General features: G+C 40.0%; 16 non-coding genes and 12 pseudogenes across 16 annotated transcripts; all 28 read right to left on the bottom strand.

Annotated features, from left to right (window-relative positions):
• Positions 1 to 419: 419 nt before the first annotated feature.
• On the bottom strand, positions 420 to 538 carry LOC147814301 (5S ribosomal RNA). The gene has a single exon (XR_015432814.1). It is a non-coding gene; the product is annotated as a 5S ribosomal RNA (ribosomal RNA).
• An 891-nt stretch (positions 539 to 1,429) lies between these two features.
• On the bottom strand, positions 1,430 to 1,548 carry LOC147814300 (5S ribosomal RNA). The gene has a single exon (XR_015432813.1). It is a non-coding gene; the product is annotated as a 5S ribosomal RNA (ribosomal RNA).
• Positions 1,549 to 2,421: 873 nt separating this feature from the next.
• LOC147814299 (5S ribosomal RNA) lies at positions 2,422 to 2,540 on the bottom strand (annotated as a pseudogene).
• Positions 2,541 to 3,412: 872 nt separating this feature from the next.
• Positions 3,413 to 3,531, bottom strand: LOC147814298 (5S ribosomal RNA; annotated as a pseudogene).
• An 871-nt stretch (positions 3,532 to 4,402) lies between these two features.
• Positions 4,403 to 4,521, bottom strand: LOC147814297 (5S ribosomal RNA; annotated as a pseudogene).
• Positions 4,522 to 5,412: 891 nt separating this feature from the next.
• Positions 5,413 to 5,531, bottom strand: LOC147814296 (5S ribosomal RNA). The gene has a single exon (XR_015432812.1). It is a non-coding gene; the product is annotated as a 5S ribosomal RNA (ribosomal RNA).
• Positions 5,532 to 6,422: 891 nt separating this feature from the next.
• On the bottom strand, positions 6,423 to 6,541 carry LOC147814295 (5S ribosomal RNA). The gene has a single exon (XR_015432811.1). It is a non-coding gene; the product is annotated as a 5S ribosomal RNA (ribosomal RNA).
• An 872-nt stretch (positions 6,542 to 7,413) lies between these two features.
• On the bottom strand, positions 7,414 to 7,532 carry LOC147814294 (5S ribosomal RNA; annotated as a pseudogene).
• An 872-nt stretch (positions 7,533 to 8,404) lies between these two features.
• On the bottom strand, positions 8,405 to 8,523 carry LOC147814293 (5S ribosomal RNA; annotated as a pseudogene).
• An 872-nt stretch (positions 8,524 to 9,395) lies between these two features.
• On the bottom strand, positions 9,396 to 9,514 carry LOC147814292 (5S ribosomal RNA; annotated as a pseudogene).
• An 892-nt stretch (positions 9,515 to 10,406) lies between these two features.
• On the bottom strand, positions 10,407 to 10,525 carry LOC147814291 (5S ribosomal RNA). The gene has a single exon (XR_015432810.1). It is a non-coding gene; the product is annotated as a 5S ribosomal RNA (ribosomal RNA).
• Positions 10,526 to 11,416: 891 nt separating this feature from the next.
• On the bottom strand, positions 11,417 to 11,535 carry LOC147814290 (5S ribosomal RNA). Its single transcript, XR_015432809.1, has one exon. It is a non-coding gene; the product is annotated as a 5S ribosomal RNA (ribosomal RNA).
• An 891-nt stretch (positions 11,536 to 12,426) lies between these two features.
• LOC147814289 (5S ribosomal RNA) lies at positions 12,427 to 12,545 on the bottom strand. Its single transcript, XR_015432807.1, has one exon. It is a non-coding gene; the product is annotated as a 5S ribosomal RNA (ribosomal RNA).
• Positions 12,546 to 13,417: 872 nt separating this feature from the next.
• Positions 13,418 to 13,536, bottom strand: LOC147814288 (5S ribosomal RNA; annotated as a pseudogene).
• An 872-nt stretch (positions 13,537 to 14,408) lies between these two features.
• Positions 14,409 to 14,527, bottom strand: LOC147814287 (5S ribosomal RNA). The gene has a single exon (XR_015432806.1). It is a non-coding gene; the product is annotated as a 5S ribosomal RNA (ribosomal RNA).
• An 871-nt stretch (positions 14,528 to 15,398) lies between these two features.
• Positions 15,399 to 15,517, bottom strand: LOC147814286 (5S ribosomal RNA; annotated as a pseudogene).
• Positions 15,518 to 16,390: 873 nt separating this feature from the next.
• Positions 16,391 to 16,509, bottom strand: LOC147814285 (5S ribosomal RNA; annotated as a pseudogene).
• An 873-nt stretch (positions 16,510 to 17,382) lies between these two features.
• On the bottom strand, positions 17,383 to 17,501 carry LOC147814284 (5S ribosomal RNA; annotated as a pseudogene).
• Positions 17,502 to 18,374: 873 nt separating this feature from the next.
• Positions 18,375 to 18,493, bottom strand: LOC147814283 (5S ribosomal RNA; annotated as a pseudogene).
• Positions 18,494 to 19,366: 873 nt separating this feature from the next.
• On the bottom strand, positions 19,367 to 19,485 carry LOC147814282 (5S ribosomal RNA; annotated as a pseudogene).
• An 892-nt stretch (positions 19,486 to 20,377) lies between these two features.
• On the bottom strand, positions 20,378 to 20,496 carry LOC147814281 (5S ribosomal RNA). The gene has a single exon (XR_015432805.1). It is a non-coding gene; the product is annotated as a 5S ribosomal RNA (ribosomal RNA).
• Positions 20,497 to 21,387: 891 nt separating this feature from the next.
• On the bottom strand, positions 21,388 to 21,506 carry LOC147814280 (5S ribosomal RNA). Its single transcript, XR_015432804.1, has one exon. It is a non-coding gene; the product is annotated as a 5S ribosomal RNA (ribosomal RNA).
• An 892-nt stretch (positions 21,507 to 22,398) lies between these two features.
• LOC147814279 (5S ribosomal RNA) lies at positions 22,399 to 22,517 on the bottom strand. The gene has a single exon (XR_015432803.1). It is a non-coding gene; the product is annotated as a 5S ribosomal RNA (ribosomal RNA).
• Positions 22,518 to 23,408: 891 nt separating this feature from the next.
• On the bottom strand, positions 23,409 to 23,527 carry LOC147814278 (5S ribosomal RNA). Its single transcript, XR_015432801.1, has one exon. It is a non-coding gene; the product is annotated as a 5S ribosomal RNA (ribosomal RNA).
• Positions 23,528 to 24,418: 891 nt separating this feature from the next.
• Positions 24,419 to 24,537, bottom strand: LOC147814277 (5S ribosomal RNA). Its single transcript, XR_015432799.1, has one exon. It is a non-coding gene; the product is annotated as a 5S ribosomal RNA (ribosomal RNA).
• Positions 24,538 to 25,428: 891 nt separating this feature from the next.
• Positions 25,429 to 25,547, bottom strand: LOC147814276 (5S ribosomal RNA). Its single transcript, XR_015432798.1, has one exon. It is a non-coding gene; the product is annotated as a 5S ribosomal RNA (ribosomal RNA).
• Positions 25,548 to 26,438: 891 nt separating this feature from the next.
• Positions 26,439 to 26,557, bottom strand: LOC147814275 (5S ribosomal RNA). Its single transcript, XR_015432797.1, has one exon. It is a non-coding gene; the product is annotated as a 5S ribosomal RNA (ribosomal RNA).
• Positions 26,558 to 27,448: 891 nt separating this feature from the next.
• Positions 27,449 to 27,567, bottom strand: LOC147814274 (5S ribosomal RNA). The gene has a single exon (XR_015432796.1). It is a non-coding gene; the product is annotated as a 5S ribosomal RNA (ribosomal RNA).
• Between the last annotated feature and the right edge of the window lie 190 nt (positions 27,568 to 27,757).

The raw sequence follows: 27,757 nt of genomic DNA, 5'->3' as shown, positions 1-27,757 counted from the left end.
AAACTGTTGCACTCATTAACAATGACTTCCTAACGAAATTGACCTTTATATTGCATTGTTGCTAGCTACTTCAACAATACTGTATTTAATTATACCAAAAGCGGTGGCAGAAATGAAGAATTTATCTTATTTTAGGTTGAACAATTGGTTAGAATTGAAACCGCATTCCACGACAACAATTACGCCACTTTTTACTTCTTTTTTAAAGAAAAAGTCTAATTTGACACCACTTTTTACCACTTTTTCATGAATTATTCATACTAAAATCTGAAAAAGAAACTAATTGAAGCATTAAAACAACATACAGTATCAAGAACTAGATAATTACACTTAAATAGTGAAAAGAAACACTCTAAATTGAAAATAAAACTAAATCTACAGTAAAAGGCGGATTTTCATTGATGACACGTGGAAAAATAAGCCAACGACACGTGGTGTTCCCGGGTGGTCACCCTCCCAAGTACTGACCGCGCCCGATGATGCTTGACTTCGGGGATCGGACGAGAACCGGTATTTTCATCATGGTATGGCCGTTGACCACTCACCTTCCGTTTTCTCTTGCAATTAAGCATAATTAGGAATCGCCAACGCGCGAGACAGGGAGCTCACCTCTTGCTTGCCCTCGATCCGGCCCGACGGGCCGGATCGAAGCGTCCCCCCCACCCCAGCGACCGTTAAGAGAGCGCGTTTGCGAATGCTACATATCCCCCCTACTTTTAAATGACAATTCGGCCAACTGGACACAGTCCGCTGCCCAATTTTATAGCGCCTCCCTTTTTTTATTATCTTAAATTAGAAGTACTCACCTGTTATACATCGCCCTGGAAAGGGGGAGGGGGGTTGCCACACATCAAAAGCCGTCCTCCTAATCCCCCCCCCCCCCAAGAAGACCGAAAAGAAAGCATAAAATTCATTGGAAAACACTTATTTCTTTAAAAATCAATTTTATACCTTATAAAATGCAACAATACCTTTGAAAAGTTATCTAAACAATGAAGTATTTTCTTTTTAAACTGTTGCACTCATTAACAATGACTTCCTAACGAAATTGACCTTTATATTGCATTGTTGCTAGCTACTTCAACAATACTGTATTTAATTATACCAAAAGCGGTGGCAGAAATGAAGAATTTATCTTATTTTAGGTTGAACAATTGGTTAGAATTGAAACCGCATTCCACGACAACAATTACGCCACTTTTTACTTCTTTTTTAAAGAAAAAGTCTAATTTGACACCACTTTTTACCACTTTTTCATGAATTATTCATACTAAAATCTGAAAAAGAAACTAATTGAAGCATTAAAACAACATACAGTATCAAGAACTAGATAATTACACTTAAATAGTGAAAAGAAACACTCTAAATTGAAAATAAAACTAAATCTACAGTAAAAGGCGGATTTTCATTGATGACACGTGGAAAAATAAGCCAACGACACGTGGTGTTCCCGGGTGGTCACCCTCCCAAGTACTGACCGCGCCCGATGATGCTTGACTTCGGGGATCGGACGAGAACCGGTATTTTCATCATGGTATGGCCGTTGACCACTCACCTTCCGTTTTCTCTTGCAATTAAGCATAATTAGGAATCGCCAACGCGCGAGACAGGGAGCTCACCTCTTGCTTGCCCTCGATCCGGCCCGACGGGCCGGATCGAAGCGTCCCCCCCACCCCAGCGACCGTTAAGAGAGCGCGTTTGCGAATGCTACATATCCCCCCTACTTTTAAATGACAATTCGGCCAACTGGACACAGTCCGCTGCCCAATTTTATAGCGCCTCCCTTTTTTTATTATCTTAAATTAGAAGTACTCACCTGTTATACATCGCCCTGGAAAGGGGGAGGGGGGTTGCCACACATCAAAAGCCGTCCTCCTAATCCCCCCCCCCCCCCAAGAAGACCGAAAAGAAAGCATAAAATTCATTGGAAAACACTTATTTCTTTAAAAATCAATTTTATACCTTATAAAATGCAACAATACCTTTGAAAAGTTATCTAAACAATGAAGTATTTTCTTTTTAAACTGTTGCACTCATTAACAATGACTTCCTAACGAAATTGACCTTTATATTGCATTGTTGCTAGCTACTTCAACAATACTGTATTTAATTATACCAAAAGTGGTGGCAGAATTGAAGAATTTAACTTATTTTAGGTTAAACAATTCGTTAGAACAATGACACCACTTTTTACTTCCTTTTTTAAAGAAAAAGTCTAATTTGACACCACTTTTTGCCTTTTTTTCATGAATTTATTCATACTAAAATCTGAAAAAGAAACTAATTGAAGCATTAAAACAACATACAGTATCAAGAACTAGATAATTACACTTAAATAGTGAAAAGAAACACTCTAAATTGAAAATAAAAACTAAATCTACAGTAAAAGGCGAATTTTCATTGATGACACGTGCAAAAATAAGCCAACGACACGTGGTGTTCCCGGGTGGTCACCCTCCCAAGTACTGACCACGCCCGATGATGCTTCACTTCGGGGATCGGACGAGAACCGGTATTTTCATCATGGTATGGCCCTTGACCACTCACCTTCCGTTTTCTCTTGCAATTAAGCATAATTAGGAATCGCCAACGCGCGAGACAGGGAGCTCACCTCTTGCTTGCCCTCGATCCGGCCCGACGGGCCGGATCGAAGCGTCCCCCCCACCCCAGCGACCGTCAAGAGAGCGCGTTTGCGAATGCTAGATATCCCCCTTTCTTTTAAATAACAATTCGGCCAACTGGACACCGTCCGCTGCCCAATTTTATAGCGCCTCCCTTCTTTTTTACATTAAAATCAGAAGTACTCACCTGTTATACATCGCCCTGGAAAGGGGGGGAGGGGTGCTAAACATCAAAAGCCGTCCTCCTAATCACCCCCCCCCCCAACAAGACCGAAAAGAAAGCATAAAATTCATTGGAATACACTTATTTCATTATAAATCACTCTTATACGTTATAAAATGCAACAATACCTTTGAAAAGTTATCTAAACAATGAAGTATTTTTCTTTTTAAATTGTTGCACTCATTAACAATGACTTCCTAACGAAATTGACCTTTATATTGCATTGTTGCTAGCTACTTCAACAATACTGTATTTAATTATACCAAAAGTGGTGGCAGAATTGAAGAATTTAACTTATTTTAGGTTAAACAATTCGTTAGAACAATGACACCACTTTTTACTTCCTTTTTTAAAGAAAAAGTCTAATTTGACACCACTTTTTGCCTTTTTTTCATGAATTTATTCATACTAAAATCTGAAAAAGAAACTAATTGAAGCATTAAAACAACATACAGTATCAAGAACTAGATAATTACACTTAAATAGTGAAAAGAAACACTCTAAATTGAAAATAAAAACTAAATCTACAGTAAAAGGCGAATTTTCATTGATGACACGTGCAAAAATAAGCCAACGACACGTGGTGTTCCCGGGTGGTCACCCTCCCAAGTACTGACCACGCCCGATGATGCTTCACTTCGGGGATCGGACGAGAACCGGTATTTTCATCATGGTATGGCCCTTGACCACTCACCTTCCGTTTTCTCTTGCAATTAAGCATAATTAGGAATCGCCAACGCGCGAGACAGGGAGCTCACCTCTTGCTTGCCCTCGATCCGGCCCGACGGGCCGGATCGAAGCGTCCCCCCCACCCCAGCGACCGTCAAGAGAGCGCGTTTGCGAATGCTAGATATCCCCCTTTCTTTTAAATAACAATTCGGCCAACTGGACACCGTCCGCTGCCCAATTTTATAGCGCCTCCCTTCTTTTTTACATTAAAATCAGAAGTACTCACCTGTTATACATCGCCCTGGAAAGGGGGGGAGGGGTGCTAAACATCAAAAGCCGTCCTCCTAATCACCCCCCCCCCAACAAGACCGAAAAGAAAGCATAAAATTCATTGGAATACACTTATTTCATTATAAATCACTCTTATACGTTATAAAATGCAACAATACCTTTGAAAAGTTATCTAAACAATGAAGTATTTTTCTTTTTAAATTGTTGCACTCATTAACAATGACTTCCTAACGAAATTGACCTTTATATTGCATTGTTGCTAGCTACTTCAACAATACTGTATTTAATTATACCAAAAGTGGTGGCAGAATTGAAGAATTTAACTTATTTTAGGTTAAACAATTCGTTAGAACAATGACACCACTTTTTACTTCCTTTTTTAAAGAAAAAGTCTAATTTGACACCACTTTTTGCCTTTTTTTCATGAATTTATTCATACTAAAATCTGAAAAAGAAACTAATTGAAGCATTAAAACAACATACAGTATCAAGAACTAGATAATTACACTTAAATAGTGAAAAGAAACACTCTAAATTGAAAATAAAAACTAAATCTACAGTAAAAGGCGAATTTTCATTGATGACACGTGCAAAAATAAGCCAACGACACGTGGTGTTCCCGGGTGGTCACCCTCCCAAGTACTGACCACGCCCGATGATGCTTCACTTCGGGGATCGGACGAGAACCGGTATTTTCATCATGGTATGGCCCTTGACCACTCACCTTCCGTTTTCTCTTGCAATTAAGCATAATTAGGAATCGCCAACGCGCGAGACAGGGAGCTCACCTCTTGCTTGCCCTCGATCCGGCCCGACGGGCCGGATCGAAGCGTCCCCCCCACCCCAGCGACCGTCAAGAGAGCGCGTTTGCGAATGCTAGATATCCCCCTTTCTTTTAAATAACAATTCGGCCAACTGGACACCGTCCGCTGCCCAATTTTATAGCGCCTCCCTTCTTTTTTACATTAAAATCAGAAGTACTCACCTGTTATACATCGCCCTGGAAAGGGGGGGAGGGGTGCTAAACATCAAAAGCCGTCCTCCTAATCACCCCCCCCCCCAACAAGACCGAAAAGAAAGCATAAAATTCATTGGAATACACTTATTTCATTATAAATCACTCTTATACGTTATAAAATGCAACAATACCTTTGAAAAGTTATCTAAACAATGAAGTATTTTTCTTTTTAAATTGTTGCACTCATTAACAATGACTTCCTAACGAAATTGACCTTTATATTGCATTGTTGCTAGCTACTTCAACAATACTGTATTTAATTATACCAAAAGTGGTGGCAGAATTGAAGAATTTATCTTATTTTAGGTTGAACAATTGGTTAGAATTGAAACCGCATTCCACGACAACAATTACGCCACTTTTTACTTCTTTTTTAAAGAAAAAGTCTAATTTGACACCACTTTTTACCACTTTTTCATGAATTATTCATACTAAAATCTGAAAAAGAAACTAATTGAAGCATTAAAACAACATACAGTATCAAGAACTAGATAATTACACTTAAATAGTGAAAAGAAACACTCTAAATTGAAAATAAAACTAAATCTACAGTAAAAGGCGGATTTTCATTGATGACACGTGGAAAAATAAGCCAACGACACGTGGTGTTCCCGGGTGGTCACCCTCCCAAGTACTGACCGCGCCCGATGATGCTTGACTTCGGGGATCGGACGAGAACCGGTATTTTCATCATGGTATGGCCGTTGACCACTCACCTTCCGTTTTCTCTTGCAATTAAGCATAATTAGGAATCGCCAACGCGCGAGACAGGGAGCTCACCTCTTGCTTGCCCTCGATCCGGCCCGACGGGCCGGATCGAAGCGTCCCCCCCACCCCAGCGACCGTTAAGAGAGCGCGTTTGCGAATGCTACATATCCCCCCTACTTTTAAATGACAATTCGGCCAACTGGACACAGTCCGCTGCCCAATTTTATAGCGCCTCCCTTTTTTTATTATCTTAAATTAGAAGTACTCACCTGTTATACATCGCCCTGGAAAGGGGGAGGGGGGTTGCCACACATCAAAAGCCGTCCTCCTAATCCCCCCCCCCCCCAAGAAGACCGAAAAGAAAGCATAAAATTCATTGGAAAACACTTATTTCTTTAAAAATCAATTTTATACCTTATAAAATGCAACAATACCTTTGAAAAGTTATCTAAACAATGAAGTATTTTCTTTTTAAACTGTTGCACTCATTAACAATGACTTCCTAACGAAATTGACCTTTATATTGCATTGTTGCTAGCTACTTCAACAATACTGTATTTAATTATACCAAAAGCGGTGGCAGAAATGAAGAATTTATCTTATTTTAGGTTGAACAATTGGTTAGAATTGAAACCGCATTCCACGACAACAATTACGCCACTTTTTACTTCTTTTTTAAAGAAAAAGTCTAATTTGACACCACTTTTTACCACTTTTTCATGAATTATTCATACTAAAATCTGAAAAAGAAACTAATTGAAGCATTAAAACAACATACAGTATCAAGAACTAGATAATTACACTTAAATAGTGAAAAGAAACACTCTAAATTGAAAATAAAACTAAATCTACAGTAAAAGGCGGATTTTCATTGATGACACGTGGAAAAATAAGCCAACGACACGTGGTGTTCCCGGGTGGTCACCCTCCCAAGTACTGACCGCGCCCGATGATGCTTGACTTCGGGGATCGGACGAGAACCGGTATTTTCATCATGGTATGGCCGTTGACCACTCACCTTCCGTTTTCTCTTGCAATTAAGCATAATTAGGAATCGCCAACGCGCGAGACAGGGAGCTCACCTCTTGCTTGCCCTCGATCCGGCCCGACGGGCCGGATCGAAGCGTCCCCCCCACCCCAGCGACCGTTAAGAGAGCGCGTTTGCGAATGCTACATATCCCCCCTACTTTTAAATGACAATTCGGCCAACTGGACACAGTCCGCTGCCCAATTTTATAGCGCCTCCCTTTTTTTATTATCTTAAATTAGAAGTACTCACCTGTTATACATCGCCCTGGAAAGGGGGAGGGGGGTTGCCACACATCAAAAGCCGTCCTCCTAATCCCCCCCCCCCCCAAGAAGACCGAAAAGAAAGCATAAAATTCATTGGAAAACACTTATTTCTTTAAAAATCAATTTTATACCTTATAAAATGCAACAATACCTTTGAAAAGTTATCTAAACAATGAAGTATTTTCTTTTTAAACTGTTGCACTCATTAACAATGACTTCCTAACGAAATTGACCTTTATATTGCATTGTTGCTAGCTACTTCAACAATACTGTATTTAATTATACCAAAAGTGGTGGCAGAATTGAAGAATTTAACTTATTTTAGGTTAAACAATTCGTTAGAACAATGACACCACTTTTTACTTCCTTTTTTAAAGAAAAAGTCTAATTTGACACCACTTTTTGCCTTTTTTTCATGAATTTATTCATACTAAAATCTGAAAAAGAAACTAATTGAAGCATTAAAACAACATACAGTATCAAGAACTAGATAATTACACTTAAATAGTGAAAAGAAACACTCTAAATTGAAAATAAAAACTAAATCTACAGTAAAAGGCGAATTTTCATTGATGACACGTGCAAAAATAAGCCAACGACACGTGGTGTTCCCGGGTGGTCACCCTCCCAAGTACTGACCACGCCCGATGATGCTTCACTTCGGGGATCGGACGAGAACCGGTATTTTCATCATGGTATGGCCCTTGACCACTCACCTTCCGTTTTCTCTTGCAATTAAGCATAATTAGGAATCGCCAACGCGCGAGACAGGGAGCTCACCTCTTGCTTGCCCTCGATCCGGCCCGACGGGCCGGATCGAAGCGTCCCCCCCACCCCAGCGACCGTCAAGAGAGCGCGTTTGCGAATGCTAGATATCCCCCTTTCTTTTAAATAACAATTCGGCCAACTGGACACCGTCCGCTGCCCAATTTTATAGCGCCTCCCTTCTTTTTTACATTAAAATCAGAAGTACTCACCTGTTATACATCGCCCTGGAAAGGGGGGGAGGGGTGCTAAACATCAAAAGCCGTCCTCCTAATCACCCCCCCCCCCAACAAGACCGAAAAGAAAGCATAAAATTCATTGGAATACACTTATTTCATTATAAATCACTCTTATACGTTATAAAATGCAACAATACCTTTGAAAAGTTATCTAAACAATGAAGTATTTTTCTTTTTAAATTGTTGCACTCATTAACAATGACTTCCTAACGAAATTGACCTTTATATTGCATTGTTGCTAGCTACTTCAACAATACTGTATTTAATTATACCAAAAGTGGTGGCAGAATTGAAGAATTTAACTTATTTTAGGTTAAACAATTCGTTAGAACAATGACACCACTTTTTACTTCCTTTTTTAAAGAAAAAGTCTAATTTGACACCACTTTTTGCCTTTTTTTCATGAATTTATTCATACTAAAATCTGAAAAAGAAACTAATTGAAGCATTAAAACAACATACAGTATCAAGAACTAGATAATTACACTTAAATAGTGAAAAGAAACACTCTAAATTGAAAATAAAAACTAAATCTACAGTAAAAGGCGAATTTTCATTGATGACACGTGCAAAAATAAGCCAACGACACGTGGTGTTCCCGGGTGGTCACCCTCCCAAGTACTGACCACGCCCGATGATGCTTCACTTCGGGGATCGGACGAGAACCGGTATTTTCATCATGGTATGGCCCTTGACCACTCACCTTCCGTTTTCTCTTGCAATTAAGCATAATTAGGAATCGCCAACGCGCGAGACAGGGAGCTCACCTCTTGCTTGCCCTCGATCCGGCCCGACGGGCCGGATCGAAGCGTCCCCCCCACCCCAGCGACCGTCAAGAGAGCGCGTTTGCGAATGCTAGATATCCCCCTTTCTTTTAAATAACAATTCGGCCAACTGGACACCGTCCGCTGCCCAATTTTATAGCGCCTCCCTTCTTTTTTACATTAAAATCAGAAGTACTCACCTGTTATACATCGCCCTGGAAAGGGGGGGAGGGGTGCTAAACATCAAAAGCCGTCCTCCTAATCACCCCCCCCCCCAACAAGACCGAAAAGAAAGCATAAAATTCATTGGAATACACTTATTTCATTATAAATCACTCTTATACGTTATAAAATGCAACAATACCTTTGAAAAGTTATCTAAACAATGAAGTATTTTTCTTTTTAAATTGTTGCACTCATTAACAATGACTTCCTAACGAAATTGACCTTTATATTGCATTGTTGCTAGCTACTTCAACAATACTGTATTTAATTATACCAAAAGTGGTGGCAGAATTGAAGAATTTAACTTATTTTAGGTTAAACAATTCGTTAGAACAATGACACCACTTTTTACTTCCTTTTTTAAAGAAAAAGTCTAATTTGACACCACTTTTTGCCTTTTTTTCATGAATTTATTCATACTAAAATCTGAAAAAGAAACTAATTGAAGCATTAAAACAACATACAGTATCAAGAACTAGATAATTACACTTAAATAGTGAAAAGAAACACTCTAAATTGAAAATAAAAACTAAATCTACAGTAAAAGGCGAATTTTCATTGATGACACGTGCAAAAATAAGCCAACGACACGTGGTGTTCCCGGGTGGTCACCCTCCCAAGTACTGACCACGCCCGATGATGCTTCACTTCGGGGATCGGACGAGAACCGGTATTTTCATCATGGTATGGCCCTTGACCACTCACCTTCCGTTTTCTCTTGCAATTAAGCATAATTAGGAATCGCCAACGCGCGAGACAGGGAGCTCACCTCTTGCTTGCCCTCGATCCGGCCCGACGGGCCGGATCGAAGCGTCCCCCCCACCCCAGCGACCGTCAAGAGAGCGCGTTTGCGAATGCTACATATCCCCCCTACTTTTAAATGACAATTCGGCCAACTGGACACAGTCCGCTGCCCAATTTTATAGCGCCTCCCTTTTTTTATTATCTTAAATTAGAAGTACTCACCTGTTATACATCGCCCTGGAAAGGGGGAGGGGGGTTGCCACACATCAAAAGCCGTCCTCCTAATCCCCCCCCCCCCCCAAGAAGACCGAAAAGAAAGCATAAAATTCATTGGAAAACACTTATTTCTTTAAAAATCAATTTTATACCTTATAAAATGCAACAATACCTTTGAAAAGTTATCTAAACAATGAAGTATTTTCTTTTTAAACTGTTGCACTCATTAACAATGACTTCCTAACGAAATTGACCTTTATATTGCATTGTTGCTAGCTACTTCAACAATACTGTATTTAATTATACCAAAAGCGGTGGCAGAAATGAAGAATTTATCTTATTTTAGGTTGAACAATTGGTTAGAATTGAAACCGCATTCCACGACAACAATTACGCCACTTTTTACTTCTTTTTTAAAGAAAAAGTCTAATTTGACACCACTTTTTACCACTTTTTCATGAATTATTCATACTAAAATCTGAAAAAGAAACTAATTGAAGCATTAAAACAACATACAGTATCAAGAACTAGATAATTACACTTAAATAGTGAAAAGAAACACTCTAAATTGAAAATAAAACTAAATCTACAGTAAAAGGCGGATTTTCATTGATGACACGTGGAAAAATAAGCCAACGACACGTGGTGTTCCCGGGTGGTCACCCTCCCAAGTACTGACCGCGCCCGATGATGCTTGACTTCGGGGATCGGACGAGAACCGGTATTTTCATCATGGTATGGCCGTTGACCACTCACCTTCCGTTTTCTCTTGCAATTAAGCATAATTAGGAATCGCCAACGCGCGAGACAGGGAGCTCACCTCTTGCTTGCCCTCGATCCGGCCCGACGGGCCGGATCGAAGCGTCCCCCCCACCCCAGCGACCGTTAAGAGAGCGCGTTTGCGAATGCTACATATCCCCCCTACTTTTAAATGACAATTCGGCCAACTGGACACAGTCCGCTGCCCAATTTTATAGCGCCTCCCTTTTTTTATTATCTTAAATTAGAAGTACTCACCTGTTATACATCGCCCTGGAAAGGGGGAGGGGGGTTGCCACACATCAAAAGCCGTCCTCCTAATCCCCCCCCCCCCCAAGAAGACCGAAAAGAAAGCATAAAATTCATTGGAAAACACTTATTTCTTTAAAAATCAATTTTATACCTTATAAAATGCAACAATACCTTTGAAAAGTTATCTAAACAATGAAGTATTTTCTTTTTAAACTGTTGCACTCATTAACAATGACTTCCTAACGAAATTGACCTTTATATTGCATTGTTGCTAGCTACTTCAACAATACTGTATTTAATTATACCAAAAGCGGTGGCAGAAATGAAGAATTTATCTTATTTTAGGTTGAACAATTGGTTAGAATTGAAACCGCATTCCACGACAACAATTACGCCACTTTTTACTTCTTTTTTAAAGAAAAAGTCTAATTTGACACCACTTTTTACCACTTTTTCATGAATTATTCATACTAAAATCTGAAAAAGAAACTAATTGAAGCATTAAAACAACATACAGTATCAAGAACTAGATAATTACACTTAAATAGTGAAAAGAAACACTCTAAATTGAAAATAAAACTAAATCTACAGTAAAAGGCGGATTTTCATTGATGACACGTGGAAAAATAAGCCAACGACACGTGGTGTTCCCGGGTGGTCACCCTCCCAAGTACTGACCGCGCCCGATGATGCTTGACTTCGGGGATCGGACGAGAACCGGTATTTTCATCATGGTATGGCCGTTGACCACTCACCTTCCGTTTTCTCTTGCAATTAAGCATAATTAGGAATCGCCAACGCGCGAGACAGGGAGCTCACCTCTTGCTTGCCCTCGATCCGGCCCGACGGGCCGGATCGAAGCGTCCCCCCCACCCCAGCGACCGTTAAGAGAGCGCGTTTGCGAATGCTACATATCCCCCCTACTTTTAAATGACAATTCGGCCAACTGGACACAGTCCGCTGCCCAATTTTATAGCGCCTCCCTTTTTTTATTATCTTAAATTAGAAGTACTCACCTGTTATACATCGCCCTGGAAAGGGGGAGGGGGGTTGCCACACATCAAAAGCCGTCCTCCTAATCCCCCCCCCCCCCCAAGAAGACCGAAAAGAAAGCATAAAATTCATTGGAAAACACTTATTTCTTTAAAAATCAATTTTATACCTATAAAATGCAACAATACCTTTGAAAAGTTATCTAAACAATGAAGTATTTTCTTTTTAAACTGTTGCACTCATTAACAATGACTTCCTAACGAAATTGACCTTTATATTGCATTGTTGCTAGCTACTTCAACAATACTGTATTTAATTATACCAAAAGCGGTGGCAGAAATGAAGAATTTATCTTATTTTAGGTTGAACAATTGGTTAGAATTGAAACCGCATTCCACGACAACAATTACGCCACTTTTTACTTCTTTTTTAAAGAAAAAGTCTAATTTGACACCACTTTTTACCACTTTTTCATGAATTATTCATACTAAAATCTGAAAAAGAAACTAATTGAAGCATTAAAACAACATACAGTATCAAGAACTAGATAATTACACTTAAATAGTGAAAAGAAACACTCTAAATTGAAAATAAAACTAAATCTACAGTAAAAGGCGGATTTTCATTGATGACACGTGGAAAAATAAGCCAACGACACGTGGTGTTCCCGGGTGGTCACCCTCCCAAGTACTGACCGCGCCCGATGATGCTTGACTTCGGGGATCGGACGAGAACCGGTATTTTCATCATGGTATGGCCGTTGACCACTCACCTTCCGTTTTCTCTTGCAATTAAGCATAATTAGGAATCGCCAACGCGCGAGACAGGGAGCTCACCTCTTGCTTGCCCTCGATCCGGCCCGACGGGCCGGATCGAAGCGTCCCCCCCACCCCAGCGACCGTTAAGAGAGCGCGTTTGCGAATGCTACATATCCCCCCTACTTTTAAATGACAATTCGGCCAACTGGACACAGTCCGCTGCCCAATTTTATAGCGCCTCCCTTTTTTTATTATCTTAAATTAGAAGTACTCACCTGTTATACATCGCCCTGGAAAGGGGGAGGGGGGTTGCCACACATCAAAAGCCGTCCTCCTAATCCCCCCCCCCCCCAAGAAGACCGAAAAGAAAGCATAAAATTCATTGGAAAACACTTATTTCTTTAAAAATCAATTTTATACCTTATAAAATGCAACAATACCTTTGAAAAGTTATCTAAACAATGAAGTATTTTCTTTTTAAACTGTTGCACTCATTAACAATGACTTCCTAACGAAATTGACCTTTATATTGCATTGTTGCTAGCTACTTCAACAATACTGTATTTAATTATACCAAAAGTGGTGGCAGAATTGAAGAATTTAACTTATTTTAGGTTAAACAATTCGTTAGAACAATGACACCACTTTTTACTTCCTTTTTTAAAGAAAAAGTCTAATTTGACACCACTTTTTGCCTTTTTTTCATGAATTTATTCATACTAAAATCTGAAAAAGAAACTAATTGAAGCATTAAAACAACATACAGTATCAAGAACTAGATAATTACACTTAAATAGTGAAAAGAAACACTCTAAATTGAAAATAAAAACTAAATCTACAGTAAAAGGCGAATTTTCATTGATGACACGTGCAAAAATAAGCCAACGACACGTGGTGTTCCCGGGTGGTCACCCTCCCAAGTACTGACCACGCCCGATGATGCTTCACTTCGGGGATCGGACGAGAACCGGTATTTTCATCATGGTATGGCCCTTGACCACTCACCTTCCGTTTTCTCTTGCAATTAAGCATAATTAGGAATCGCCAACGCGCGAGACAGGGAGCTCACCTCTTGCTTGCCCTCGATCCGGCCCGACGGGCCGGATCGAAGCGTCCCCCCCACCCCAGCGACCGTCAAGAGAGCGCGTTTGCGAATGCTAGATATCCCCCTTTCTTTTAAATAACAATTCGGCCAACTGGACACCGTCCGCTGCCCAATTTTATAGCGCCTCCCTTCTTTTTTACATTAAAATCAGAAGTACTCACCTGTTATACATCGCCCTGGAAAGGGGGGGAGGGGTGCTAAACATCAAAAGCCGTCCTCCTAATCACCCCCCCCCCCCAACAAGACCGAAAAGAAAGCATAAAATTCATTGGAATACACTTATTTCATTATAAATCACTCTTATACGTTATAAAATGCAACAATACCTTTGAAAAGTTATCTAAACAATGAAGTATTTTTCTTTTTAAATTGTTGCACTCATTAACAATGACTTCCTAACGAAATTGACCTTTATATTGCATTGTTGCTAGCTACTTCAACAATACTGTATTTAATTATACCAAAAGTGGTGGCAGAATTGAAGAATTTAACTTATTTTAGGTTAAACAATTCGTTAGAACAATGACACCACTTTTTACTTCCTTTTTTAAAGAAAAAGTCTAATTTGACACCACTTTTTGCCTTTTTTTCATGAATTTATTCATACTAAAATCTGAAAAAGAAACTAATTGAAGCATTAAAACAACATACAGTATCAAGAACTAGATAATTACACTTAAATAGTGAAAAGAAACACTCTAAATTGAAAATAAAACTAAATCTACAGTAAAAGGCGGATTTTCATTGATGACACGTGGAAAAATAAGCCAACGACACGTGGTGTTCCCGGGTGGTCACCCTCCCAAGTACTGACCGCGCCCGATGATGCTTGACTTCGGGGATCGGACGAGAACCGGTATTTTCATCATGGTATGGCCGTTGACCACTCACCTTCCGTTTTCTCTTGCAATTAAGCATAATTAGGAATCGCCAACGCGCGAGACAGGGAGCTCACCTCTTGCTTGCCCTCGATCCGGCCCGACGGGCCGGATCGAAGCGTCCCCCCCACCCCAGCGACCGTTAAGAGAGCGCGTTTGCGAATGCTACATATCCCCCCTACTTTTAAATGACAATTCGGCCAACTGGACACAGTCCGCTGCCCAATTTTATAGCGCCTCCCTTTTTTTATTATCTTAAATTAGAAGTACTCACCTGTTATACATCGCCCTGGAAAGGGGGAGGGGGGTTGCCACACATCAAAAGCCGTCCTCCTAATCCCCCCCCCCCAAGAAGACCGAAAAGAAAGCATAAAATTCATTGGAAAACACTTATTTCTTTAAAAATCACTCTTATACGTTATAAAATGCAACAATACCTTTGAAAAGTTATCTAAACAATGAAGTATTTTTCTTTTTAAATTGTTGCACTCATTAACAATGACTTCCTAACGAAATTGACCTTTATATTGCATTGTTGCTAGCTACTTCAACAATACTGTATTTAATTATACCAAAAGTGGTGGCAGAATTGAAGAATTTAACTTATTTTAGGTTAAACAATTCGTTAGAACAATGACACCACTTTTTACTTCCTTTTTTAAAGAAAAAGTCTAATTTGACACCACTTTTTGCCTTTTTTTCATGAATTTATTCATACTAAAATCTGAAAAAGAAACTAATTGAAGCATTAAAACAACATACAGTATCAAGAACTAGATAATTACACTTAAATAGTGAAAAGAAACACTCTAAATTGAAAATAAAAACTAAATCTACAGTAAAAGGCGAATTTTCATTGATGACACGTGCAAAAATAAGCCAACGACACGTGGTGTTCCCGGGTGGTCACCCTCCCAAGTACTGACCACGCCCGATGATGCTTCACTTCGGGGATCGGACGAGAACCGGTATTTTCATCATGGTATGGCCCTTGACCACTCACCTTCCGTTTTCTCTTGCAATTAAGCATAATTAGGAATCGCCAACGCGCGAGACAGGGAGCTCACCTCTTGCTTGCCCTCGATCCGGCCCGACGGGCCGGATCGAAGCGTCCCCCCCACCCCAGCGACCGTCAAGAGAGCGCGTTTGCGAATGCTAGATATCCCCCTTTCTTTTAAATAACAATTCGGCCAACTGGACACCGTCCGCTGCCCAATTTTATAGCGCCTCCCTTCTTTTTTACATTAAAATCAGAAGTACTCACCTGTTATACATCGCCCTGGAAAGGGGGGGAGGGGTGCTAAACATCAAAAGCCGTCCTCCTAATCACCCCCCCCCCCCAACAAGACCGAAAAGAAAGCATAAAATTCATTGGAATACACTTATTTCATTATAAATCACTCTTATACGTTATAAAATGCAACAATACCTTTGAAAAGTTATCTAAACAATGAAGTATTTTTCTTTTTAAATTGTTGCACTCATTAACAATGACTTCCTAACGAAATTGACCTTTATATTGCATTGTTGCTAGCTACTTCAACAATACTGTATTTAATTATACCAAAAGTGGTGGCAGAATTGAAGAATTTAACTTATTTTAGGTTAAACAATTCGTTAGAACAATGACACCACTTTTTACTTCCTTTTTTAAAGAAAAAGTCTAATTTGACACCACTTTTTGCCTTTTTTTCATGAATTTATTCATACTAAAATCTGAAAAAGAAACTAATTGAAGCATTAAAACAACATACAGTATCAAGAACTAGATAATTACACTTAAATAGTGAAAAGAAACACTCTAAATTGAAAATAAAAACTAAATCTACAGTAAAAGGCGAATTTTCATTGATGACACGTGCAAAAATAAGCCAACGACACGTGGTGTTCCCGGGTGGTCACCCTCCCAAGTACTGACCACGCCCGATGATGCTTCACTTCGGGGATCGGACGAGAACCGGTATTTTCATCATGGTATGGCCCTTGACCACTCACCTTCCGTTTTCTCTTGCAATTAAGCATAATTAGGAATCGCCAACGCGCGAGACAGGGAGCTCACCTCTTGCTTGCCCTCGATCCGGCCCGACGGGCCGGATCGAAGCGTCCCCCCCACCCCAGCGACCGTCAAGAGAGCGCGTTTGCGAATGCTAGATATCCCCCTTTCTTTTAAATAACAATTCGGCCAACTGGACACCGTCCGCTGCCCAATTTTATAGCGCCTCCCTTCTTTTTTACATTAAAATCAGAAGTACTCACCTGTTATACATCGCCCTGGAAAGGGGGGGAGGGGTGCTAAACATCAAAAGCCGTCCTCCTAATCACCCCCCCCCCCCAACAAGACCGAAAAGAAAGCATAAAATTCATTGGAATACACTTATTTCATTATAAATCACTCTTATACGTTATAAAATGCAACAATACCTTTGAAAAGTTATCTAAACAATGAAGTATTTTTCTTTTTAAATTGTTGCACTCATTAACAATGACTTCCTAACGAAATTGACCTTTATATTGCATTGTTGCTAGCTACTTCAACAATACTGTATTTAATTATACCAAAAGTGGTGGCAGAATTGAAGAATTTAACTTATTTTAGGTTAAACAATTCGTTAGAACAATGACACCACTTTTTACTTCCTTTTTTAAAGAAAAAGTCTAATTTGACACCACTTTTTGCCTTTTTTTCATGAATTTATTCATACTAAAATCTGAAAAAGAAACTAATTGAAGCATTAAAACAACATACAGTATCAAGAACTAGATAATTACACTTAAATAGTGAAAAGAAACACTCTAAATTGAAAATAAAAACTAAATCTACAGTAAAAGGCGAATTTTCATTGATGACACGTGCAAAAATAAGCCAACGACACGTGGTGTTCCCGGGTGGTCACCCTCCCAAGTACTGACCACGCCCGATGATGCTTCACTTCGGGGATCGGACGAGAACCGGTATTTTCATCATGGTATGGCCCTTGACCACTCACCTTCCGTTTTCTCTTGCAATTAAGCATAATTAGGAATCGCCAACGCGCGAGACAGGGAGCTCACCTCTTGCTTGCCCTCGATCCGGCCCGACGGGCCGGATCGAAGCGTCCCCCCCACCCCAGCGACCGTCAAGAGAGCGCGTTTGCGAATGCTAGATATCCCCCTTTCTTTTAAATAACAATTCGGCCAACTGGACACCGTCCGCTGCCCAATTTTATAGCGCCTCCCTTCTTTTTTACATTAAAATCAGAAGTACTCACCTGTTATACATCGCCCTGGAAAGGGGGGGAGGGGTGCTAAACATCAAAAGCCGTCCTCCTAATCACCCCCCCCCCCCAACAAGACCGAAAAGAAAGCATAAAATTCATTGGAATACACTTATTTCATTATAAATCACTCTTATACGTTATAAAATGCAACAATACCTTTGAAAAGTTATCTAAACAATGAAGTATTTTTCTTTTTAAATTGTTGCACTCATTAACAATGACTTCCTAACGAAATTGACCTTTATATTGCATTGTTGCTAGCTACTTCAACAATACTGTATTTAATTATACCAAAAGTGGTGGCAGAATTGAAGAATTTAACTTATTTTAGGTTAAACAATTCGTTAGAACAATGACACCACTTTTTACTTCCTTTTTTAAAGAAAAAGTCTAATTTGACACCACTTTTTGCCTTTTTTTCATGAATTTATTCATACTAAAATCTGAAAAAGAAACTAATTGAAGCATTAAAACAACATACAGTATCAAGAACTAGATAATTACACTTAAATAGTGAAAAGAAACACTCTAAATTGAAAATAAAAACTAAATCTACAGTAAAAGGCGAATTTTCATTGATGACACGTGCAAAAATAAGCCAACGACACGTGGTGTTCCCGGGTGGTCACCCTCCCAAGTACTGACCACGCCCGATGATGCTTCACTTCGGGGATCGGACGAGAACCGGTATTTTCATCATGGTATGGCCCTTGACCACTCACCTTCCGTTTTCTCTTGCAATTAAGCATAATTAGGAATCGCCAACGCGCGAGACAGGGAGCTCACCTCTTGCTTGCCCTCGATCCGGCCCGACGGGCCGGATCGAAGCGTCCCCCCCACCCCAGCGACCGTCAAGAGAGCGCGTTTGCGAATGCTAGATATCCCCCTTTCTTTTAAATAACAATTCGGCCAACTGGACACCGTCCGCTGCCCAATTTTATAGCGCCTCCCTTCTTTTTTACATTAAAATCAGAAGTACTCACCTGTTATACATCGCCCTGGAAAGGGGGGGAGGGGTGCTAAACATCAAAAGCCGTCCTCCTAATCACCCCCCCCCCCCAACAAGACCGAAAAGAAAGCATAAAATTCATTGGAATACACTTATTTCATTATAAATCACTCTTATACGTTATAAAATGCAACAATACCTTTGAAAAGTTATCTAAACAATGAAGTATTTTTCTTTTTAAATTGTTGCACTCATTAACAATGACTTCCTAACGAAATTGACCTTTATATTGCATTGTTGCTAGCTACTTCAACAATACTGTATTTAATTATACCAAAAGTGGTGGCAGAATTGAAGAATTTAACTTATTTTAGGTTAAACAATTCGTTAGAACAATGACACCACTTTTTACTTCCTTTTTTAAAGAAAAAGTCTAATTTGACACCACTTTTTGCCTTTTTTTCATGAATTTATTCATACTAAAATCTGAAAAAGAAACTAATTGAAGCATTAAAACAACATACAGTATCAAGAACTAGATAATTACACTTAAATAGTGAAAAGAAACACTCTAAATTGAAAATAAAAACTAAATCTACAGTAAAAGGCGAATTTTCATTGATGACACGTGCAAAAATAAGCCAACGACACGTGGTGTTCCCGGGTGGTCACCCTCCCAAGTACTGACCACGCCCGATGATGCTTCACTTCGGGGATCGGACGAGAACCGGTATTTTCATCATGGTATGGCCCTTGACCACTCACCTTCCGTTTTCTCTTGCAATTAAGCATAATTAGGAATCGCCAACGCGCGAGACAGGGAGCTCACCTCTTGCTTGCCCTCGATCCGGCCCGACGGGCCGGATCGAAGCGTCCCCCCCACCCCAGCGACCGTCAAGAGAGCGCGTTTGCGAATGCTACATATCCCCCCTACTTTTAAATGACAATTCGGCCAACTGGACACAGTCCGCTGCCCAATTTTATAGCGCCTCCCTTTTTTTATTATCTTAAATTAGAAGTACTCACCTGTTATACATCGCCCTGGAAAGGGGGAGGGGGGTTGCCACACATCAAAAGCCGTCCTCCTAATCCCCCCCCCCCCCCAAGAAGACCGAAAAGAAAGCATAAAATTCATTGGAAAACACTTATTTCTTTAAAAATCAATTTTATACCTTATAAAATGCAACAATACCTTTGAAAAGTTATCTAAACAATGAAGTATTTTCTTTTTAAACTGTTGCACTCATTAACAATGACTTCCTAACGAAATTGACCTTTATATTGCATTGTTGCTAGCTACTTCAACAATACTGTATTTAATTATACCAAAAGCGGTGGCAGAAATGAAGAATTTATCTTATTTTAGGTTGAACAATTGGTTAGAATTGAAACCGCATTCCACGACAACAATTACGCCACTTTTTACTTCTTTTTTAAAGAAAAAGTCTAATTTGACACCACTTTTTACCACTTTTTCATGAATTATTCATACTAAAATCTGAAAAAGAAACTAATTGAAGCATTAAAACAACATACAGTATCAAGAACTAGATAATTACACTTAAATAGTGAAAAGAAACACTCTAAATTGAAAATAAAACTAAATCTACAGTAAAAGGCGGATTTTCATTGATGACACGTGGAAAAATAAGCCAACGACACGTGGTGTTCCCGGGTGGTCACCCTCCCAAGTACTGACCGCGCCCGATGATGCTTGACTTCGGGGATCGGACGAGAACCGGTATTTTCATCATGGTATGGCCGTTGACCACTCACCTTCCGTTTTCTCTTGCAATTAAGCATAATTAGGAATCGCCAACGCGCGAGACAGGGAGCTCACCTCTTGCTTGCCCTCGATCCGGCCCGACGGGCCGGATCGAAGCGTCCCCCCCACCCCAGCGACCGTTAAGAGAGCGCGTTTGCGAATGCTACATATCCCCCCTACTTTTAAATGACAATTCGGCCAACTGGACACAGTCCGCTGCCCAATTTTATAGCGCCTCCCTTTTTTTATTATCTTAAATTAGAAGTACTCACCTGTTATACATCGCCCTGGAAAGGGGGAGGGGGGTTGCCACACATCAAAAGCCGTCCTCCTAATCCCCCCCCCCCCCAAGAAGACCGAAAAGAAAGCATAAAATTCATTGGAAAACACTTATTTCTTTAAAAATCAATTTTATACCTTATAAAATGCAACAATACCTTTGAAAAGTTATCTAAACAATGAAGTATTTTCTTTTTAAACTGTTGCACTCATTAACAATGACTTCCTAACGAAATTGACCTTTATATTGCATTGTTGCTAGCTACTTCAACAATACTGTATTTAATTATACCAAAAGCGGTGGCAGAAATGAAGAATTTATCTTATTTTAGGTTGAACAATTGGTTAGAATTGAAACCGCATTCCACGACAACAATTACGCCACTTTTTACTTCTTTTTTAAAGAAAAAGTCTAATTTGACACCACTTTTTACCACTTTTTCATGAATTATTCATACTAAAATCTGAAAAAGAAACTAATTGAAGCATTAAAACAACATACAGTATCAAGAACTAGATAATTACACTTAAATAGTGAAAAGAAACACTCTAAATTGAAAATAAAACTAAATCTACAGTAAAAGGCGGATTTTCATTGATGACACGTGGAAAAATAAGCCAACGACACGTGGTGTTCCCGGGTGGTCACCCTCCCAAGTACTGACCGCGCCCGATGATGCTTGACTTCGGGGATCGGACGAGAACCGGTATTTTCATCATGGTATGGCCGTTGACCACTCACCTTCCGTTTTCTCTTGCAATTAAGCATAATTAGGAATCGCCAACGCGCGAGACAGGGAGCTCACCTCTTGCTTGCCCTCGATCCGGCCCGACGGGCCGGATCGAAGCGTCCCCCCCACCCCAGCGACCGTTAAGAGAGCGCGTTTGCGAATGCTACATATCCCCCCTACTTTTAAATGACAATTCGGCCAACTGGACACAGTCCGCTGCCCAATTTTATAGCGCCTCCCTTTTTTTATTATCTTAAATTAGAAGTACTCACCTGTTATACATCGCCCTGGAAAGGGGGAGGGGGGTTGCCACACATCAAAAGCCGTCCTCCTAATCCCCCCCCCCCCCCAAGAAGACCGAAAAGAAAGCATAAAATTCATTGGAAAACACTTATTTCTTTAAAAATCAATTTTATACCTTATAAAATGCAACAATACCTTTGAAAAGTTATCTAAACAATGAAGTATTTTCTTTTTAAACTGTTGCACTCATTAACAATGACTTCCTAACGAAATTGACCTTTATATTGCATTGTTGCTAGCTACTTCAACAATACTGTATTTAATTATACCAAAAGCGGTGGCAGAAATGAAGAATTTATCTTATTTTAGGTTGAACAATTGGTTAGAATTGAAACCGCATTCCACGACAACAATTACGCCACTTTTTACTTCTTTTTTAAAGAAAAAGTCTAATTTGACACCACTTTTTACCACTTTTTCATGAATTATTCATACTAAAATCTGAAAAAGAAACTAATTGAAGCATTAAAACAACATACAGTATCAAGAACTAGATAATTACACTTAAATAGTGAAAAGAAACACTCTAAATTGAAAATAAAACTAAATCTACAGTAAAAGGCGGATTTTCATTGATGACACGTGGAAAAATAAGCCAACGACACGTGGTGTTCCCGGGTGGTCACCCTCCCAAGTACTGACCGCGCCCGATGATGCTTGACTTCGGGGATCGGACGAGAACCGGTATTTTCATCATGGTATGGCCGTTGACCACTCACCTTCCGTTTTCTCTTGCAATTAAGCATAATTAGGAATCGCCAACGCGCGAGACAGGGAGCTCACCTCTTGCTTGCCCTCGATCCGGCCCGACGGGCCGGATCGAAGCGTCCCCCCCACCCCAGCGACCGTTAAGAGAGCGCGTTTGCGAATGCTACATATCCCCCCTACTTTTAAATGACAATTCGGCCAACTGGACACAGTCCGCTGCCCAATTTTATAGCGCCTCCCTTTTTTTATTATCTTAAATTAGAAGTACTCACCTGTTATACATCGCCCTGGAAAGGGGGAGGGGGGTTGCCACACATCAAAAGCCGTCCTCCTAATCCCCCCCCCCCCCAAGAAGACCGAAAAGAAAGCATAAAATTCATTGGAAAACACTTATTTCTTTAAAAATCAATTTTATACCTTATAAAATGCAACAATACCTTTGAAAAGTTATCTAAACAATGAAGTATTTTCTTTTTAAACTGTTGCACTCATTAACAATGACTTCCTAACGAAATTGACCTTTATATTGCATTGTTGCTAGCTACTTCAACAATACTGTATTTAATTATACCAAAAGCGGTGGCAGAAATGAAGAATTTATCTTATTTTAGGTTGAACAATTGGTTAGAATTGAAACCGCATTCCACGACAACAATTACGCCACTTTTTACTTCTTTTTTAAAGAAAAAGTCTAATTTGACACCACTTTTTACCACTTTTTCATGAATTATTCATACTAAAATCTGAAAAAGAAACTAATTGAAGCATTAAAACAACATACAGTATCAAGAACTAGATAATTACACTTAAATAGTGAAAAGAAACACTCTAAATTGAAAATAAAACTAAATCTACAGTAAAAGGCGGATTTTCATTGATGACACGTGGAAAAATAAGCCAACGACACGTGGTGTTCCCGGGTGGTCACCCTCCCAAGTACTGACCGCGCCCGATGATGCTTGACTTCGGGGATCGGACGAGAACCGGTATTTTCATCATGGTATGGCCGTTGACCACTCACCTTCCGTTTTCTCTTGCAATTAAGCATAATTAGGAATCGCCAACGCGCGAGACAGGGAGCTCACCTCTTGCTTGCCCTCGATCCGGCCCGACGGGCCGGATCGAAGCGTCCCCCCCACCCCAGCGACCGTTAAGAGAGCGCGTTTGCGAATGCTACATATCCCCCCTACTTTTAAATGACAATTCGGCCAACTGGACACAGTCCGCTGCCCAATTTTATAGCGCCTCCCTTTTTTTATTATCTTAAATTAGAAGTACTCACCTGTTATACATCGCCCTGGAAAGGGGGAGGGGGGTTGCCACACATCAAAAGCCGTCCTCCTAATCCCCCCCCCCCCCAAGAAGACCGAAAAGAAAGCATAAAATTCATTGGAAAACACTTATTTCTTTAAAAATCAATTTTATACCTTATAAAATGCAACAATACCTTTGAAAAGTTATCTAAACAATGAAGTATTTTCTTTTTAAACTGTTGCACTCATTAACAATGACTTCCTAACGAAATTGACCTTTATATTGCATTGTTGCTAGCTACTTCAACAATACTGTATTTAATTATACCAAAAGCGGTGGCAGAAATGAAGAATTTATCTTATTTTAGGTTGAACAATTGGTTAGAATTGAAACCGCATTCCACGACAACAATTACGCCACTTTTTACTTCTTTTTTAAAGAAAAAGTCTAATTTGACACCACTTTTTACCACTTTTTCATGAATTATTCATACTAAAATCTGAAAAAGAAACTAATTGAAGCATTAAAACAACATACAGTATCAAGAACTAGATAATTACACTTAAATAGTGAAAAGAAACACTCTAAATTGAAAATAAAACTAAATCTACAGTAAAAGGCGGATTTTCATTGATGACACGTGGAAAAATAAGCCAACGACACGTGGTGTTCCCGGGTGGTCACCCTCCCAAGTACTGACCGCGCCCGATGATGCTTGACTTCGGGGATCGGACGAGAACCGGTATTTTCATCATGGTATGGCCGTTGACCACTCACCTTCCGTTTTCTCTTGCAATTAAGCATAATTAGGAATCGCCAACGCGCGAGACAGGGAGCTCACCTCTTGCTTGCCCTCGATCCGGCCCGACGGGCCGGATCGAAGCGTCCCCCCCACCCCAGCGACCGTTAAGAGAGCGCGTTTGCGAATGCTACATATCCCCCCTACTTTTAAATGACAATTCGGCCAACTGGACACAGTCCGCTGCCCAATTTTATAGCGCCTCCCTTTTTTTATTATCTTAAATTAGAAGTACTCACCTGTTATACATCGCCCTGGAAAGGGGGAGGGGGGTTGCCACACATCAAAAGCCGTCCTCCTAATCCCCCCCCCCCCCAAGAAGACCGAAAAGAAAGCATAAAATTCATTGGAAAACACTTATTTCTTTAAAAATCAATTTTATACCTTATAAAATGCAACAATACCTTTGAAAAGTTATCTAAACAATGAAGTATTTTCTTTTTAAACTGTTGCACTCATTAACAATGACTTCCTAACGAAATTGACCTTTATATTGCATTGTTGCTAGCTACTTCAACAATACTGTATTTAATTATACCAAAAGCGGTGGCAGAAATGAAGAATTTATCTTATTTTAGGTTGAACAATTGGTTAGAATTGAAACCGCATTCCACGACAACAATTACGCCACTTTTTACTTCTTTTTTAAAGAAAAAGTCTAATTTGACACCACTTTTTACCACTTTTTCATGAATTATTCATACTAAAATCTGAAAAAGAAACTAATTGAAGCATTAAAACAACATACAGTATCAAGAACTAGATAATTACACTTAAATAGTGAAAAGAAACACTCTAAATTGAAAATAAAACTAAATCTACAGTAAAAGGCGGATTTTCATTGATGACACGTGGAAAAATAAGCCAACGACACGTGGTGTTCCCGGGTGGTCACCCTCCCAAGTACTGACCGCGCCCGATGATGCTTGACTTCGGGGATCGGACGAGAACCGGTATTTTCATCATGGTATGGCCGTTGACCACTCACCTTCCGTTTTCTCTTGCAATTAAGCATAATTAGGAATCGCCAACGCGCGAGACAGGGAGCTCACCTCTTGCTTGCCCTCGATCCGGCCCGACGGGCCGGATCGAAGCGTCCCCCCCACCCCAGCGACCGTTAAGAGAGCGCGTTTGCGAATGCTACATATCCCCCCTACTTTTAAATGACAATTCGGCCAACTGGACACAGTCCGCTGCCCAATTTTATAGCGCCTCCCTTTTTTTATTATCTTAAATTAGAAGTACTCACCTGTTATACATCGCCCTGGAAAGGGGGAGGGGGGTTGCCACACATCAAAAGCCGTCCTCCTAATCCCCCCCCCCCCCAAGAAGACCGAAAAGAAAGCATAAAATTCATTGGAAAACACTTATTTCTTTAAAAATCAATTTTATACCTTATAAAATGCAACAATACCTTTGAAAAGTTATCTAAACAATGAAGTATTTTCTTTTTAAACTGTTGCACTCATTAACAATGACTTCCTAACGAAATTGACCTTTATATTGCATTGTTGCTAGCTACTTCAACAATACTGTATTTAATTATACCAAAAGCGGTGGCAGAAATGAAGAATTTATCTTATTTTAGGTTGAACAATTGGTTAGAATTGAAACCGCATTCCACGACAACAATTACGCCACTTTTTACTTCTTTTTTAAAGAAAAAGTCTAATTTGACACCACTTTTTACCACTTTTTCATGAATTATTCATACTAAAATCTGAAAAAGAAACTAATTGAAGCATTAAAACAACATACAGTATCAAGAACTAGATAATTACACTTAAATAGTGAAAAGAAACACTCTAAATTGAAAATAAAACTAAATCTACAGTAAAAGGCGGATTTTCATTGATGACACGTGGAAAAATAAGCCAACGACACGTGGTGTTCCCGGGTGGTCACCCTCCCAAGTACTGACCGCGCCCGATGATGCTTGACTTCGGGGATCGGACGAGAACCGGTATTTTCATCATGGTATGGCCGTTGACCACTCACCTTCCGTTTTCTCTTGCAATTAAGCATAATTAGGAATCGCCAACGCGCGAGACAGGGAGCTCACCTCTTGCTTGCCCTCGATCCGGCCCGACGGGCCGGATCGAAGCGTCCCCCCCACCCCAGCGACCGTTAAGAGAGCGCGTTTGCGAATGCTACATATCCCCCCTACTTTTAAATGACAATTCGGCCAACTGGACACAGTCCGCTGCCCAATTTTATAGCGCCTCCCTTTTTTTATTATCTTAAATTAGAAGTACTCACCTGTTATACATCGCCCTGGAAAGGGGGAGGGGGGTTGCCACACATCAAAAGCCGTCCTCCTAATCCCCCCCCCCCCCAAGAAGACCGAAAAGAAAGCATAAAATTCATTGGAAAACACTTATTTCTTTAAAAATCAATTTTATACCTTATAAAATGCAACAATACCTTTGAAAAGTTATCTAAACAATGAAGTATTTTCTTTTTAAACTGTTGCACTCATTAACAATGACTTCCTAACGAAATTGACCTTTATATTGCATTGTTGCTAGCTACTTCAACAATACTGTATTTAATTATACCAAAAGCGGTGGCAGAAATGAAGAATTTATCTTATTTTAGGTTGAACAATTGGTTAGAATTGAAACCGCATTCCACGACAACAATTACGCCACTTTTTACTTCTTTTTTAAAGAAAAAGTCTAATTTGACACCACTTTTTACCACTTTTTCATGAATTATTCATACTAAAATCTGAAAAAGAAACTAATTGAAGCATTAAAACAACATACAGTATCAAGAACTAGATAATTACACTTAAATAGTGAAAAGAAACACTCTAAATTGAAAATAAAACTAAATCTACAGTAAAAGGCGGATTTTCATTGATGACACGTGGAAAAATAAGCCAACGACACGTGGTGTTCCCGGGTGGTCACCCTCCCAAGTACTGACCGCGCCCGATGATGCTTGACTTCGGGGATCGGACGAGAACCGGTATTTTCATCATGGTATGGCCGTTGACCACTCACCTTCCGTTTTCTCTTGCAATTAAGCATAATTAGGAATCGCCAACGCGCGAGACAGGGAGCTCACCTCTTGCTTGCCCTCGATCCGGCCCGACGGGCCGGATCGAAGCGTCCCCCCCACCCCAGCGACCGTTAAGAGAGCGCGTTTGCGAATGCTACATATCCCCCCTACTTTTAAATGACAAT

The sequence above is a fragment of the Parasteatoda tepidariorum genome, chromosome 3 (assembly GCF_982258835.1).
Source record: "Parasteatoda tepidariorum strain Cologne lab strain chromosome 3, Ptep-v5.0, whole genome shotgun sequence".
NCBI classification, from domain to species: domain Eukaryota; kingdom Metazoa; phylum Arthropoda; class Arachnida; order Araneae; family Theridiidae; genus Parasteatoda; species Parasteatoda tepidariorum.
This window is presented reverse-complemented; position numbering and strand designations above follow the sequence as displayed.